The sequence below is a fragment of the Sceloporus occidentalis genome, unplaced genomic scaffold (assembly GCF_023333645.1).
Source record: "Sceloporus occidentalis isolate IW3139 unplaced genomic scaffold, rSceOcc1.0.p SCAF_60, whole genome shotgun sequence".
NCBI classification, from domain to species: domain Eukaryota; kingdom Metazoa; phylum Chordata; class Lepidosauria; order Squamata; family Phrynosomatidae; genus Sceloporus; species Sceloporus occidentalis.
The window spans coordinates 809,937-826,790 of record NW_028317040.1 but is presented as its reverse complement, the minus strand read 5'-3'; positions in this window follow the sequence as shown (position 1 = coordinate 826,790).

The window sequence follows — 16,854 nt, the reverse complement described above, 5'->3', positions numbered from 1 at the left end:
TGCAATTGGCATTCCAATTTATCACAAAGGTGTTCAATGGGGTTAAGGTCAGAGCTCTAAGCAGGCCACTAGAGTCCCTCTACAACAAACTCATTTAACCATGTCTTTATGGAGCTTACTTTGTTCACTGGTACATAGTCGTGCCAGAACAGGAAAGAGCCTTCCTCAAACTGGTGCCATAATGTTTCCACTTTTCCATACTTCCTCCATCCCATGGATCTCCTCCACTTTAGATGCCATTTTTCAAAGAAAATGGGACCCTCATTACCTTCCATCGGAATTAAATAAAACAGCTGCCTGCCGTGAGTAGGTGTTTAGTGGAGGAACATATACTTAAAAGCTAAAATTTACAAATTATGATATTGTGGACAGTTGAAAAAGGACGTGGACCCTCAACCAGTAGTGTTCCAATATAGGAATGAGTGTGTGACTACCTTGAATTTACATCTCCAACAGTAGCGGCCAACTTCAGGAATAATTCTGTAATTTGTAACCTGTTTTAATGCATTAAAGTAATATTAGTTATAAGGGTTTTGTGTTCGACTAGATATATTATACATATTATATGGTATGTTATCTATTTAAAACCTGTTGGGGACAGAATAAGCTTAGTCTTTGTCAGACCTTAACATGGTGATATTGTGGCCATTGTTTGTATGTCCAATATTTTGATTTAGCAGATTGTACGTATCATCTGTGGAAGGAAGTCTAAGGGTGTTGGAGAGGAAGGATGAAATATTTGGCCCCGTTTTACACCTGTGATTATTTGTACTTGGGATGGACTTTGGTTATTCATTTTCGACTATCCTTCTGTACTGTGCATTTGTCACCCATGTGTATGACCTTGGCTAGTCTAATTTTGTCTTACCCCTTAACGTCTGCCAGTTCCCTAGTCTGCTGCTGTCTGCATGTTCCCGATTATCCTGCAGTTTCCTGTCCTGATGGAAGGCACTTCTGAACCTGCACTCCCCATATTGGGTCCTGAGCAAGAACTTGTCCTTGAACAGAGACTCCTGCCAGACTGGGTACCTGCAATAATAATAGTAACACCATGTCTGAAGTATTTTTTTTTCAACCAGAGGAACGGTATTCCTGTTGGTAAAAAATTACAATCACCTAGGTAGGATATTCATCTTCTCAGCAGTTAACCAGTTAACTTACTGATCCAGGATATGTGCCAGTAATCCAGTATGAGTTTCAGTAGACATGGGTAAATACACATCACTCACTATAGTTTTATATGTAATCATCAAAAATGCTGGAACCTAGAGCAAAGTTTGTCAAGTTCATCAGGTACCAGAGTAACCACAATATTCATGGAATTTAGTAATAGCCCATAAAACAACATAATAAGTGCAAAAAGCAAATCAATCATTGTTAGTGTGTTGCAACAGCCTTTTTAAACTACACTTATTGTGTGAGTAAAAAAAACAGTCTAATCTTGTTAAGGTTTAAGTAGTTTGTCACCTATTATAGATGCAGTAATTAAATAGTGTATTAATTCAATATATGCATGGACACTGCATTGATCTGGAGTTCAGAAGGTTTCTCGTGAAAGAGTTACACACATAACATTTTTCCAAGCTGCCCGTTATCACTAAGTTGTGTGGTCTTAGCCAGGACTATGACAGGAAGTTGGATGAGGTCACTACCAAGTTTTTTGGTAAACATGTCAAAACATATCATGTGAGGAGCAAGCTGAGTAAAAACGGTTGGATTTAGGTCTAGCATAGGAATTTAGGAAAGAGAGCAAACTGTCAGGGGGAGGGGTGTATGGGGAAAGACATAGGTGCTGGCAGATCTTGCACGGAATCTTGATTGCCAAAGCCAGTGTTGCAACTATACCCTTGTATAATTTTTTTTCTAAAATTTGTTTTAAATTGTAGGCTCTTCAGAACAGTGGCCTCTAGATCAACTATGTCTGATTTTCTTTCCACTACTCCTTGTCTAGATGTCTGAAATTATTCTGCATGAGTGTGATAATTATAATAATGGAATGTAAATTAAAATGAGATTCATAGGTCCATGTGGTTTTTTACTCCCAACTTCACTTATCCAAAACAATTATATAAGTGATACAAGAGATTCTTATCATTGGTTAATTGGTACTGTTGGACATAACAATGCCATATGTGGCTACTAGGCTTATCACACTATTAATAACTCTTTTTTTCTGGTAACAATTCAATTCATCAGTTTGCATGCATTCAGCTCTGTAAAATGGTTCATTGTTTAAGAATCTTTGCTAGTGAAAACAAGAGGATGAAAAAAGAACAGATTCATGTTGTCCAAGAAGGAAACAGGCCCAACAATTAAACTGGTACTAGAGTAGTGCCAAAGGGTTTTGACCAGGTTTCTCTACCTCTTGGTTATGTGGATTTTGTGATGCTAGTCAAGAAAAATAAGTTATTACCTAAGCCTTCACAACATAGAGTGACAGCTTGCCACTTGGATATTGGTCATGTCCATTTATAGCTGTCTGTTTGATTAGCCAAATGCAAAAGAGTTAATAGATGTATACAAGAGGGGCATTGGCCTCCAATGCAGCCAAAAGCCAACCACCAGGACAAACATGTTTGTATATTTTAACAATGTTTTTTTCTCTTTATTTTTGCATTTAAGATTGTGGATAACCCATGTATGCTTTATAATTTATGTTTTGTCATATAATTTAATAAAATGAATTAGTAAAATGGGTGGGGTTACTGCTCAGAACTACTGCCCAGGGTACAGAAGTTCTTAGTTAGCCAGCTGCGAAGGCTATATAAGTAAATCATCATAAGTAAACCCTTAGAGTAATGGTTTTGTAGAATGGCTTCCCATGACAGTAATAGATGGCATTCACTGAATATGCAGAGACTGTCAGGTATACGAAGAAGAAGGAAGTGTAGGAGAACAATGCATATGCATAGAAATCAGAAAATTATACCAATGGTGGAAATCAAACTTGGGTTGTAAAGTGACAGATTATAAGTGACCCAGTATCTAGGTTTCTGGTTGAACAGGCAATGGCTCACAACAGATATACAAATGGAACACATAAGACTTGAAGTAATGTCCACAAATTGCTGTGGATTACCTCTACATAAGGACATGCTGTGGGACAACTTTGCAATTGCATAAACCTACTCTAACACACTAACCAATAATAAACATACAAGCAACAAAAACAGTATTAGAAACTGGATGCACACTGCGGTTGAAACATAGCCTTGTCTTATAGAAATTAACGGTCCAAATTTGAATACCTATGTCCTGGGTAAAATGTTCTGTAGATCTTTTTTCAGGTACGATAACTGTTTCTCGTCTTTTTTAGGACTGCTGCCCCTAACCATATATCACAGCTTTTCAAGAAGATATAGAAATGTGGATGGTTTAGCTCAATTGATTTGGATAACATTTTCAAGCAAGTAAAGAAAGAAGAGAAGACACAGGGGGTACGCTGCAACATTTTACAGCACATTTAAAGCTAAAGGCACTGTTTCCAGTTAACAAACAGAAGGGAATTTGCAGGGCATTTTGCAATTAAGAGAATCTCGTGGTTGGGGGTGGTCAGAACACAAGCCAAAAGACAGCAGGAGTGCAGTTTTATTTGGGGAGATGGCAGATATTTATGTCTCAGAAGAGTAACGTGCTCACAGTTGAAGCTGAGATTACTGTTCATGTTCACTGGTGCATTTAGACAATGAAACTGGTAGTGATAGCAAAAAATGAAAACGGTGGAAGGTACTGTACAATAATGTAGCTCTATGAGTATATAGATTAAAATGCAAAATTAACAAGTATATGGAAGCAGGATTTGGGTTCCCATAGAGGTATATGCCCCACCCACTTTCACCCTATTCCTTTTGTTATACTAAAGTTATTCTCCACAAACTTTTTATTTGGGAGTAGCCGTAACCTATGTGTCTACAGGGCCATGGCATGTAAGTCATCTTACTAACCCCAAAATCAACAAGTTTGTCCTTGTGAGTAATTTTATGGAGTCTCAAACTACTTGCTCTATCATGGTGGTATTATGTATGTTATTATGTATATTTAGGCCATATACATGCACTGCATTTAATGATCTAATAAATTTTAGTTTCTAGTGTTTTTGTTCTAACAGCAGTCATGTATGAAACTTAATAGTGAAATATTGTTTTATTTCCTCCCTATATTGGGTGCATCCATTGGAGAAATTTATACCCAAGGATCTTTTAGCACCGTGTGAATGAAATATGATCTGTGCTTATACAGTTTTAAGTATATAATGAATAAAATTGAGTCAACAACAAAATATTGGCTGCAAAACAGATTTACAATCTATGATGAAGATCAACCATCTAAACATACTTCTGATGTGTGTCCTGTTTTCATATTCACTTGTTACTACACCTGCTTAATGTGAGGTTTTAGTAGACCATACAGAATATAAAGGGGCTGTCTAATGTCCTTGACAACCCCATTATGGAAGATTGCATTTTAAAGTACGCTGTGACTCCAAAACAAAAATATATAAAAATATATTTTACCTACCTTCTTCTTAAATGATGTGACATTTCTTGCTACTTCCCTTTGGGAAGAGTTTAGACTCAGACCTCTGCACGCAGCATTCACCAGAGCCAGTAATGGTGATGACTGGAGGTAAGTACATGATCTGCTAGTAGATACATCTGCAGCAGGGCATTTAGCATTGGATGGGGAAAAGAACAAATGCATGTGGGGGGATCCTGCAGAATACCTCCATGCATTTGCAAAAGGGATCACACGGCTATCATATGAATTAAAGTGCATATTAGACTTGGAAATGGACAAACATTTTTCGGACACATTATTCATTTTCTTTTTGGTCCATTCATTTTTAGACAACAAATTTCTGTTCCTGCCCCTTTGGTTGGGATGAAAATCAGAGGGCTTTTTATATTCGGAAACACAATTTGTTGTCACTCACCTTCATTCACTCTCATGCTCTTTCATACTCTCATTCACTCTCTCTTAGGCTCTCTCTGTATGTCTCCTTGTCTTCATCGCCAAAATTGGTAAATTTTGTAAAAACTTCAATTAGTACAATATTAAACGCATACGCATACATATGATGGCTGGAGTGTCGCGTTCTTCTGCAGAACTTTTATATAGTAAAGGTCTAGTGTGATAGGCCAAGGCTACGTATAATTCATCATATGAGAATACATTTCAACTTCCTTTACTAAGTACCTTCTCTCATTTCCAGACAGACGTTTTCTGGAAGCCATAAAAGTTTAAATGGGACTGTTCATAGTGTGATATTCTGTACAGGTGAAGGATCAAGTTCCACATTTTATATTTCAGGAAGAATACCATCAAAATAGTTTCTCACATGAGCCAATTGCAATTTAAAAGACAAAGTATATTAACAGAAAATACTGTTTGTTTGCCTGCTGTGCATAAAAATACAAGGCTAAACAAATTATTGTGGTATTAAAAGTAAAGGTTATATGATGGTGTCAGTAATCAATTGACTGCATAGTTTGTGTTCAAAAACAAATTACTGTAGGTTAACTGGTGTATGATGTAGAGCCCTGCACGGGACGCCTTTTTAATCCCGTTCCCGCTGATTTTTTGCCCGCTCCCGCAATGTGGGTGTTCGGATTACCGGGACCCGCAGGTACAGTGCCTGACTGCCCGCTCCCGCCCGCTGCACCAGCAAGACCGCCCGTGCCCGCAAGTTTTTTGGCGGGTCCCATGGGACCCTCCTCCCAATGCAGTCCTCTAGTATGATGTGCCTCTCCTTATTTTCTAGAGAAAATCTAGACACAGCCATTTATGTTAATAAAATAAAATTAATTATGTAACAGTTTTTGTTTTTGTAGAATGCTCCGGGAAAGCTGAGCGGAAAGTCCAGTGCTGCACAACCCCAGTCCTCGGGGGGAAGGGCACAAAAAGGTCACTGATTCTTTGTATCCTTGCTTGAAAACAAGTAGCCAGTGCTACAATTAGGATAATAATCCGTATGCAGCCCTTGGGGACTGGACAAGGGAGGAAAGTAGAAGAGAGGGATTTGGTTTCTAAACAGAGACTTGGGAGTTATAAGTTATTCAGTTTTGCTTCTAGATCTAGATCTGATCTGCTAGATCTGACTTGACCAGGGATGCAGACAATGTAGAAGGTCTCCAGGACCACTTACTGGTTCCTCATCACACTAGTTGTTTTAATGCCTAGACCATCTGAATGAACAGCTGGATCTTCCAGCATTGAAACAATTAGAAATGCATATGATAAATTATATAAATATCAAATTGTTTAAACCTACTTATAAACATCTGTAAAGTAACATTATAAAAAGAAATAGCTCACTGTACTCTTAAGCACTGCCAAATATGAAGTCTTCAATTGTTCTTATCTTCAAACGCATTAAAACATTTTTGTTCTCTTTGATATTATATGGTCATTAATATGGAGCATTTGCAATGAACTGTACATGTGTTTAATAGTAGATAGTAGTACATAAGACTTCATTAAACATGTATCAGATACCTTCTGGAGGTTAATCCAAGAGCACTCTAGCACAAATAGCACAAACCAAGGAACAAATCAGCAACTTTCTGCTTGTTAGAGAGATTAACCTGGCAGAACTCTAGCACATGCCGAGAAATTTACATCAATGCTCTATGAAATCACACAGCTACTTTAAAATGTATAGGTATAGCTCATGCGCCGTAGTTGAAGCCTTAATAATATACTACTGGAACACATAAAAATCCAGTGCCATATAAACACAACTACAATTATTTAATGCAAAATGATTGGGTTGTCTTCATCGGCTGCAACCACTGAATAGTTTTAGCAATGTATTTACACCACAGATCAGGTTATCATGATTGACGTTTCACAAATATGCAGCCATGTGCAGTAATGCACATTCATGTCCCGATTACAGTATGTTAGATTATCTTGTAACACTTGCTTTGATGACAGATACTGAATACATTGACGATATACCAAGACACATATTAGACAATTTGTTTTTTCAACACGCTCATATGAATCAGCCACACAGATTAGCATAACGGAGAGGCATTGCACAGCGTGTGGAGGCTCATCTGGCTGTTAAGTAGTTAACGTCTGTCCTGTTGCCAGCTCTCCACATGTTGGCAGTATGCCCACTGCATAGGAGGGTGTATAATGTGCAAATTATAGTGATTAAAGACCTGGGAAGAGAGATGGTTGATGCTGATGAAGGCAGAAATCACCACTATCTGGTTTCATGTCTGTAGGGCACTGTTACTACCTCTTAATGAGCTATTTCCACAGCAAGCAAGAAAGACAGAGAGAAAAGGGTGTGTGTACTAGTGACAGAGGGGCATTAGCAGCTGTGAGCATGTAGTGCCAATGCTGTCTAATTTTAGCTCTAATAGTAAAACCTATATACCATTAATAATAGATACTGTGTAATACGCTGTGTTTTGTTAATTGGATCATGTTACGTTTTTAACTTTTAAATGAAGATTTAATACCACTTAGTTATAAATCCAGATCTTGGGTTCTCTAAAACAATGCAGAATAGTGCATGTTTGCATTATAGCATGACTTTATAGGAGCACTGTTGACTTTAGTTAGTTTTTGCTTTGATGTTTGTGTATTGTCCTAGAGACCCCATGAATATCTACTGCTATTTTGTGGCTCCCCACCACACAGTTTAAAAATTAAGGGAAGGTATACCTTAGTACCTGGACCCCTAAAGGTAAATGTACCCCGAAATGGCTAATTGGTGTAGTCAGAGGTCTGGCTGGGGGTTCGGACTTTACTCTGACTTTTTAATGGAAAAGAAGGAATCGGGGAAGAAAAGTAGAAGAGAGACATTTGTAAGTGTCCTTCTTAAAGAGCAACACTTGGGAGATATGAGTGATTCATTTTCTGATAATGCCTCTTTGTCTGCTTCATTAATAAGTGTCATACTGCCGGATTAATTTCTTGCATGCTTGTTAAAACAGTTTAACTGATGATTTTGTGTTCTGCTTTTTTTTGTGATGTGAAACAAAGTGGGAGTATCTGAAATGAATTAGAATGTAGATGCATATTGTTCACATAACAAAATAACATCTGTGTTACAGGAGCATCTGTGGCAAGGTTGTAGGTGGTCTGCTAGGTAGGCACCTTCCCTATTGGTCGCTACAGCCACACCCCCGGATATCCATATATGGTAGGGAGGGTAGCTCCCCTTTTCCTTGGTCCCTAAGTTAAAGGGATGTGGGCCACCCCTGACCACACCCTCTGCACTGTGATTGGTTGCTCCCTGTTCTAGCCTTCTCCTGATTGGTGCCAGTTAAAGTGTTAAAGCTAATGTATTTATGTATTGTTCACCCTGTTCTTATCAAGATGGTCTCATGTATAAAGTTGGTGTTTGGTGTACAATAAAGAAGATTCTTACTTGTTCAAGCCTTAAACCGTGTCTGTGATTTGGGGACAAGGGACACTTCATCGTGGAGTATAACTACTTGGTTACTGGAAGTCTAGACCATAGGAGATCGCTGGAACCATTGATGGCAGAGACGATCTGTCTCTACAGGGTCCGTCACACTACATCTGTAATCATTTTTTCTTGCAATTTTACTTCTAAACTAAGCATGTGTTTTATATGAAAGTGGATATTTTAACAAAGATTATAAAATCTACCTCCCAAGTGCTCTTCTTTAGAAAGCACAATCCTTCTTTAAGACCCAAATACTTTTGTTCCTCTTTTCTGGCACTCGAGGTATTTGCTGGGTCTGAGTGTATCACAGTGTGTTACATCCCAACAAATCTCAAAAAGGGAGACAACTATAATTTGTTTATAAATTAAATAAATGCATTATTCTTCTTCTCCATTCTTTACTAAGGTCACATAAGGTGTTGTAAACCTCTGCCCTAACCATGCTAACCACATCTAACTACATCCCCTAGATAAAAAAGCATCCCTCGTTGCCCCTTGTTTGGAGGTCTGCAGGGTTTTATGTATCTTCACATTTTGGTATTACCATATTGGCTCGAATATAGGCCGCACCCGATTATAGTCCGCACCCTTAAAGTTTGGTGCTATTTTAAAGAAAAATTTATTTTTAAACAAAAAAATACACATTAGTGGAATGGTAAAACAGTATTTTACCTAATACACAAGAATACATGTAGAATACCACTCTGCTCCATAGATATACCAATGCACCTCCAGACTCCCTTGTGTCTAGCAGGGCTGGCTTGTCACTGACTGCGGCGATGCACGTAAACCTCCGCTATTGTCACTTCCGCCAGGGCTTCTATGACGGAGAAGCAACGGCGAAAGTGCCGGCAGCAGAGGTTGTCTGCACGCATCGCTGCAGCCAGTGAACGTCTGCGCGATGCGCTTAGACAACCTCCACTGGGGCTTCTATGGTGGAGCACCCGAAGGTTATGTCACACCGGTGCTCCACCATAGAAGCCCCGGGGGAAGTGAGTACACCCCTCACATTTTTGTAAATATTTTATTATATCTTTTCATGTGACAACACTGAAGAAATGACACTCTGCTACAATGTAAAGCAGTGAGTGTACAGCCTGTATAACAGTATAAATTTGCTGTCCCCTCAAAATAACTCAACACACAGCCATAAATGTCTAAACCTTGGCAAAAAAAAGTGAGTTGCAGAGAGGGAGCTCATTCAGGAATCCTGCTTTTCCCTTGTCATCTGAAGACCCCACTCAGGTGCTATTGCTTAGAGATCCGCCCTCAGGTCAGAGCGTCTTTTGAAATGTGACAACCTGGGATTCCGAGCTATCCATCTGTACCCCAGGATTGCCACCGTACCCTGAAACCAGTGACTTTGTGTTGTGCGGGTATTGCTGGCTATAGTGGCCAAACTGTGGAGCCAGGCTTTCACGGCAGGGCACTGTTTGCTAACGGGGTCATGCTCTTATCAAGATTACTGTGTGTATATAAGCCGGTGTGTTTTTAATAACACTCAGTTTCTGTTTTACCTAGTTTTGTCTGGTTAAACACCTCTATTCAATTAACCCTTCGTATGCTGGATCTCTGGTTCCTGTTTTGGGATTAAGGAGCAGCTTCTGTGTTTCCATCACATCCCACCTACCAGTGTCCAAAAGCGAGAGGGTTTTCTCTTTGACAGGTAACATACACAGAGAACCCTCCTCTCCCCACAGCTGGTGGAGCAGATGGCTTTCTTGAAACAAAATGTGTTGTCCGGTGCCCACATTCACTTTCAATCACTTTTCACTCACCAAAGCTCCACCATTTTTGCAGAGGTTGGTGGAAGGTTACCGTTGGTCAAAATGGCGGAGCACACCCTCTCCTCCATTCCTTCAATCAGGGGGAAGGATATCATTGGAAGCTCCATCATTTTTGGGGAAGTTTACCAGGAGCTCATGTTCATGAAGAAAGAAGATGGAGAACAGAAAAACAAGAAGATTAGGAAGCGGAGCTGTGAGCCACAAATGTGGAAGCAGTTGGCAAAGACATTCAGAGAGCATGAGATAGAGAATGAGAGCGTAAGAGAACATGAATGAGAGTGTGAGAGAGTGGGGGTTTTGCCTAGTTTTCTGTATATTTTGGAAATTGAGACCTGCACCAAAGAGCTGCATGTGTCTATCTGCCAGTGCCTGTCTAGCCTAGTGCCTTACTACTGCTGCTACTCCTCCATCTCCTTCCTTACGCTGGGGTAGTCATTTCTTTTAATTTTCTGTATATTGTGGAGATGCAGTCCTCTACCAAATGGCTGGATATGTTTGTCTGCCAGTGCCTGCCCTGGCCCAGTGTCCTACTCCTCTCTAGTCTCCTTCCATAATTATTTTAAGTTTGAGTATAATTTATGGAAACTGTCCATATCCATTTGTGCAGTACTACTGTTGCTGATGGTTTGTCCAAATAAGAGTACTTTAATTTACATTTTTTTTAATGGGGTGTCAAAGATTAAACTGTCCCTTTAACTATTTATATTGCCTGTGTCCAGTCAGGGGGACCAGTCATCTTTACAGCTTTTAATGTAATTGCATTCTTGACAATTTAACAAATAAAAATTACAGAATGGACACCTGCCAATTTTAAACGTAAGCCATTGCACAATACCCAAAGAGCCATCAGATACAGTTTTACGTAAGAAGATAGTTGATGGTGTTACATTGGGGATCTAACTCCCGTCATGCCTAAACAACTATGTTCACAGCAGTGTAGACCAATACATTTGAGAGTGAGACTTTTACAGCAAAACTAATATGAGATAGAGACATCTTACCGTTTAAATATAAACAAAAATCAATAATTAATAAAGTAGAGCCAAATGTGATGAACAAATATTGAAAAATTGAAAGGCACGTGTGAGGACAGGTTTTCCTCAACAATCAGTAACTTAACAATAGGGGATACACAATTTGTGCTTTTGCTATTTGAGATCTTGATTGAAATGCCAATAACTTTTTATGCTTATTCTCCTTGCATTCTCTTTGGCAGGGGGCAATGGGAAAAAATGGCACATACAAGCTGCTTGAGGGCAAATATGGCACAGATAGGGTGTTTGGGGAACTGACATGCTGGAGCAAAGATGGCACAGGCAGGCTGTTTGGGGGGTTTGGATGGTACTGATAAGCTGCTAGAAGTAAAGGTGTCAGCAGCCAATCTGAGAGGATAGGCCTTGGGACTACTGTTGATGAAGTCCACGTCAGAATGAAGAATCCGGACTTTTCAAAGTGCTTGTCTGTTTAAAATTCATATTACAACATTGTATGTGCATCCAAATACATTTTATCTTGATAGTAGGTGCATTTTTCAGGTCAATAAATACAAAATATAGTATTAGACACATTGTTGATTCATATAGCTAAATAGCTGGCTACGCTTTGTATTGTCGATTCATATAGCTAAATAGCTGGCTACGCTCCCATCTGACTTGAAGCAGGAGAGTAAAACCTCTGGGCTACCCTGTATGGGAAATTCACTGTTATGATTTGAAAATGCTAGTTCAATTCATTTATGAAATATGGTCACCTTAGTCTGGTTACCTACTTGCCTTTCTCTAGACTCATTACACATTTTCCCCTTGGACTTAGTTATAGAAGATTGGTGGACTCTATGTAGGTTTTCTCAAATGACGGACAATGCAAGGCCCATGTTGGATCACAATATTAATGACCTTCCATGTCAACATAATTTAACTTTTAATACATAAGTAGGCCTCAGCCAGGAGCATAAAAAGTAGCATAGATTTGTGTGTTGCATGTAGGCTTTGCATTGAATCTGCTGTCTTTGATTTCCACAGTCCATCTTGAATTACCTACCTTTTGTATTAATAAGCAACGTTAAACATTGTGCTGCAACTAAAGAACTAGATTTGAGAGTACTGACAAAGACTAAAGGGTATTAATGATTATTTAATTAGCGACTGATTATCTCTGAGTTTTGGTTGAACTAAGCATTTGTGTTTTTATTAATTATTCTTGGTATTTGGATTAGGAGTTCATGCCTGTGTATGCAGCTTAGCTTCTCTAGACTCAGATCATGTTGTATCTCTGTTGTTTATCTTTCATTAATTTTCCTCCATTGGTGTGGATACTTACTGACTTTCCTGACCATTTTGATTGCTGTTGATATTTGGAATTTAGATCCCAGTATCCATGGTACATGTCTAAATATAGCAGTAAAAATTTCACCACACATTCGCAGTTTTAATCAGAACATTTCACAATGGACTTTATGGCAGACATGAATCGCTACATAGCACATTTAGCTAGGTAAGCTGGCAAATCAATTGGTGTATAAGCTAGACACTAAATTCATCTTGTCACTCTTGTTGGCTCTGCACTAGGTGTTCCTATTATCTCTTTACAACTTTCTGCTGCTTTTGACACGGTGGACCACCCTCTTCTCCTTCAAAAGCTTTATGATCTTGGCCTCCGTGATACTTCTCTCTCATGGCTCACTTCCTACCTCTATGATCGTACCTTCAGTGTCTCTGTCTCCAGTAACACTTCCCCTCCCCTCCCCTCCCTCTCTCAGTTGGGGTACCCCAAGGCTCAGTTTTAGGACCCCTCCTGTTCTCTCTTTACACTTCCTCCCTTGGCAAACTGATCTCATCTTTCGGCTTTCAATACCACCTGTACCCTGATGACACCCAGATCTATCTATCCTCCCCTGATCTCTCTCCCTCTGTCTTAGATCGTGTAACTAACTGCCTTGCATCTGTCTCTAGCTGGATATCTGAGAGTTTCTTGAAAGTCAACCTCTCCAATACTGAACTCCTCATCTTCCCTCCCTCCAATGCTAAGATTCAATGTTAATGGTGCTATCATCTCCCCATCTACTCATGCACGCTGTCTTGGTGTCACCTTTGACTCCGACCTTTCGTTCACACCCCAGTCTGTCTCTAAAAACTGTCGCCTTCATCTTAAAAACATTGCCCGCATCCGTCCCTTCCTAACACAGGATGCCACTAAGGCTCTTGTCAATGCCTTAATTATCTCCTGTCTTAACTACTGTAACTCTGCCTTAGCCGGTCTCCCTCTTAACCGTCTCACCCCTCTACAATCCACCATGAATGCTGCCGCCAGACTTATCTTCCTCTCACATCGCTTTACTAACGTTTCTCCCCTCTGTCAGTCTCTTCACTGGCTGCCTGTGCGCTTCAGGGTTCATTTCAAAATCCTCACTCTTACTTTCAAAGCCCTTCACAGCGGTTCCCCTCCCTACATCTCCTCTCTCATCTCTAAATACACTCCTAACCGGTCTCTCCGCTCATCCAACGATCTCCTTCTGTCCTCTCCTCTGATTTCTAGCTCTCATGTCCGCTTACAAGATGTCTCAAGGGCTGCCCCTATCCTCTGGAATGCCCTCCCCAAGTCTATCCGTCTCTCCCCCTGCCTTTATTCCTTCAAAAAATCCCTCAACAGCCACTTCTTTAAGGATGCTTACAACATAGCACATTAACCCCTTTCCTGCCATATTCCTTTAGCTTGCCCTTCTTACTCCCTCCCCTGCAATTCTTTTACTAGCGTGGCTGGTCTATCCCCAACAGTGGCCCTTTTACCTTTTGTGTAATACAACCCAACTCCCTCTAGACTGTAAGCTCGTTTGAGCAGGGCCCTCCTCACCTGTTGTCTCTGTTAGTCAATTTATGTTACATACTACTTGTTATGTCCTGTCTACCCATTGTACAGCGCTAAGGAATTTGATGGCGCTATATAAAACAATAAATAATAATAACTTCTAACTTTCATAAACTTGACTCTTTTAAACTCCTCATCAACTCATCCGCAGTAGACATTACAATTAAATGTTAGTGAAGACCTGAGTTTTTTTTTAGAGTTGTGCCATGTGATTAAATGTGGACTCACAATGTGGAATTTCTAGGAAAGCACAGGGTGATCTGCTGCCAAGAGCTTAAATGCCAAACAGTTTGCTGTCTCCTGGATGCTCTGGTTCGGCATGTTAGGAGGGGCTGGTAATAATACAGTTTTCATAGTCCATGTTGGTACCAATGACAAAGTCAATGGCAGGTCCTTTAAAAAGATCTTAAGGCACTAGGTGAAAACTCAAGTTAAAAGTTTCAGGAATATTACCTGCACCACATGCTACACCAGAAAGCAGGAGATAAATGTGTGGCTTTGAAAGTGGTGTAAGGAGGGATTTGAGTTTTTAGAGAACTGGGCAGTCTTTGCGCTCGGCCACAGACTCTATAGCAGGAATGGGCTACACCTCAATGATAAGGAGGCTGCAGTACTGGGGAGAAGATGGTTAGAGCTTTGGAGGAGATTTTAAATTAGAGTTTGCCTGTGTGTGGGAGGTGAAGGTAGGATTGACTGGCAGCTAGTGTAAGTTCCGGGCAGGGCTTAGCTTTGGGAAGGTGGGAAAGGAATGGTGGGTTCAACATAAATACAGAAAAAGTTAAACCACAAAGTACTGTGACACAGATAGAAAAATAGGAGCTTGGTAGTGATGTGTACAAATGCCCTAGTTTAGGGAATATGATGATGATCTATGCACTTACTGCATTGGTAACAACTGATGTGGATGTACTGGTGGTTACTGAGATCTGGTACAATGAGCAAAATTATTGCGATGCCCTACCAGGATACATGTTATACAGAAAGGAGGTGGTTTGCCTGTTATGTAAAAAAAAGCTTAAAGGTTAATCTTATACAAAGCAATAAGTAGAACCTAGAGACAGTTTGGGTAACTTTTGCATTTTTTATTAGTGATAAGTCTTTTTGCACATGATATAAAGGTCGAATGCTAAATTACTTAATTTAATTAGAATGGTTGTCAGTGTGGCAACTGCAGTTTAATGTTGATAAATGTAAAATAATGCACTTGGGACATAAAATCCCAAGGAAAGCATAGCATTGCAGACACTGTTCTGTCAGTGACAATGGAAGATAGGGGCTTAGGAGTAATTATTTTACTTACAGGTAAGCAGACAATGCAATTAAGGGTTGGAAAAAGCAAGGAGGCCTCAAAATATTTTACTAAATAGATGTATACACTCCTCGGGATATTATGCAGTCTTTACAGTTGTGGTAATCACCCATAAATTATATCACAAAACTACATATTTTACCACTATAGATGATCAATAATTCAAAAACCTGAATCTTATTTGTATCTTAACTCCTAGCCCATTTTGTATTACCCAATGCAGCAAAACCATCTATCTGCCTTCAGATTGTCACCTCGCCAGCTCCGAAACTCTTGCAATGCTAATTTGTAGCCACGCTATTTAATTAGATTTTCATTCATTACCATTTCATTAAATAATTTGTGCACTTTTCACCTAATATGTATGATCTAATTATAAAATTGCTCTAGGGATTGAGTGTGGGTTTTACTTACACTTTGTAGGATTGGTTAATTATGCTCCAGTTACATGTCATGTTTGGCAGATTCAGTTCCACAGCAAAGCACACAGCTGATTTTTGGTTCTAATTCGGAGGACATCAGAGGATTCTGAGATGTAATAGCATTAAATTGGTTTCGGAGCCCAAGGAATCCCTGCACAATTAAAAGGCCAGACAAAGGGGAAGACTATTGGGATATATGTTCCAGGGCAGAAGCACTTGATTGGTTGGACTGTCCCATCTGTGATATCAACAGTCTAGTAAAACTGACAGACCTCTGACATCACGCAAGAAGCGTATCTGCTACCACAGGCAGTTCATGCTTCAGCATGTTTGACTTTGATCATTGTTCAAGAAATACCATTATATAAGTTATGGTGGGTAAAAGGTGATGGAAACCCTTCCACTTAAATTTAAGGGGTAGTAGAAGTATTATTAAACACTCATCTACAGACACCAGACAAGCCAGAAGGCTTGTTTTTCCCTCAGAAATCTCATGATGCTTAAACAACCACAAGGGATTCTGGCTTAAAGCCAGTATCACAACCTCATGCTGACGAGTCCCATGAAGGACGAAACAGCTGTCCATGAGTGGTGATCTGGCTATTGTACCTCTTCCCGAGTTTTGTCTAAAGGCTGTCTTGTACAGCGGGCAATTACTTTCAAGGGATCCATGTATAAAGTGGATATAGAGGCAAAGGTGATAATTGTTAACCTTATTTGCATGCGCCTACCCAGAATCCCTTGTGGTTGTTCAAGCATCATGAGATTTCTGAGGGAAAAACAAGCCTTCTGGCTTGTCTGGTGTCTGTAGATGAGTGTTTAATAATACTTCTAATATCATTGTTAAAGCAAACCTATTATTAACCATCTATCATCCTGTTAAATTATAATGAAGACAAACATACTGTAAAAGATTAGATTCATTAGCTACACGTGTTCTATTTTAAGGGGGGGGGTAGTAGTTTCTATATCAATTATAAAAGTCACTCTTTCTCCATGCGACTTTATTTTGATACTTTGATAACATATAACTTTGTTTAC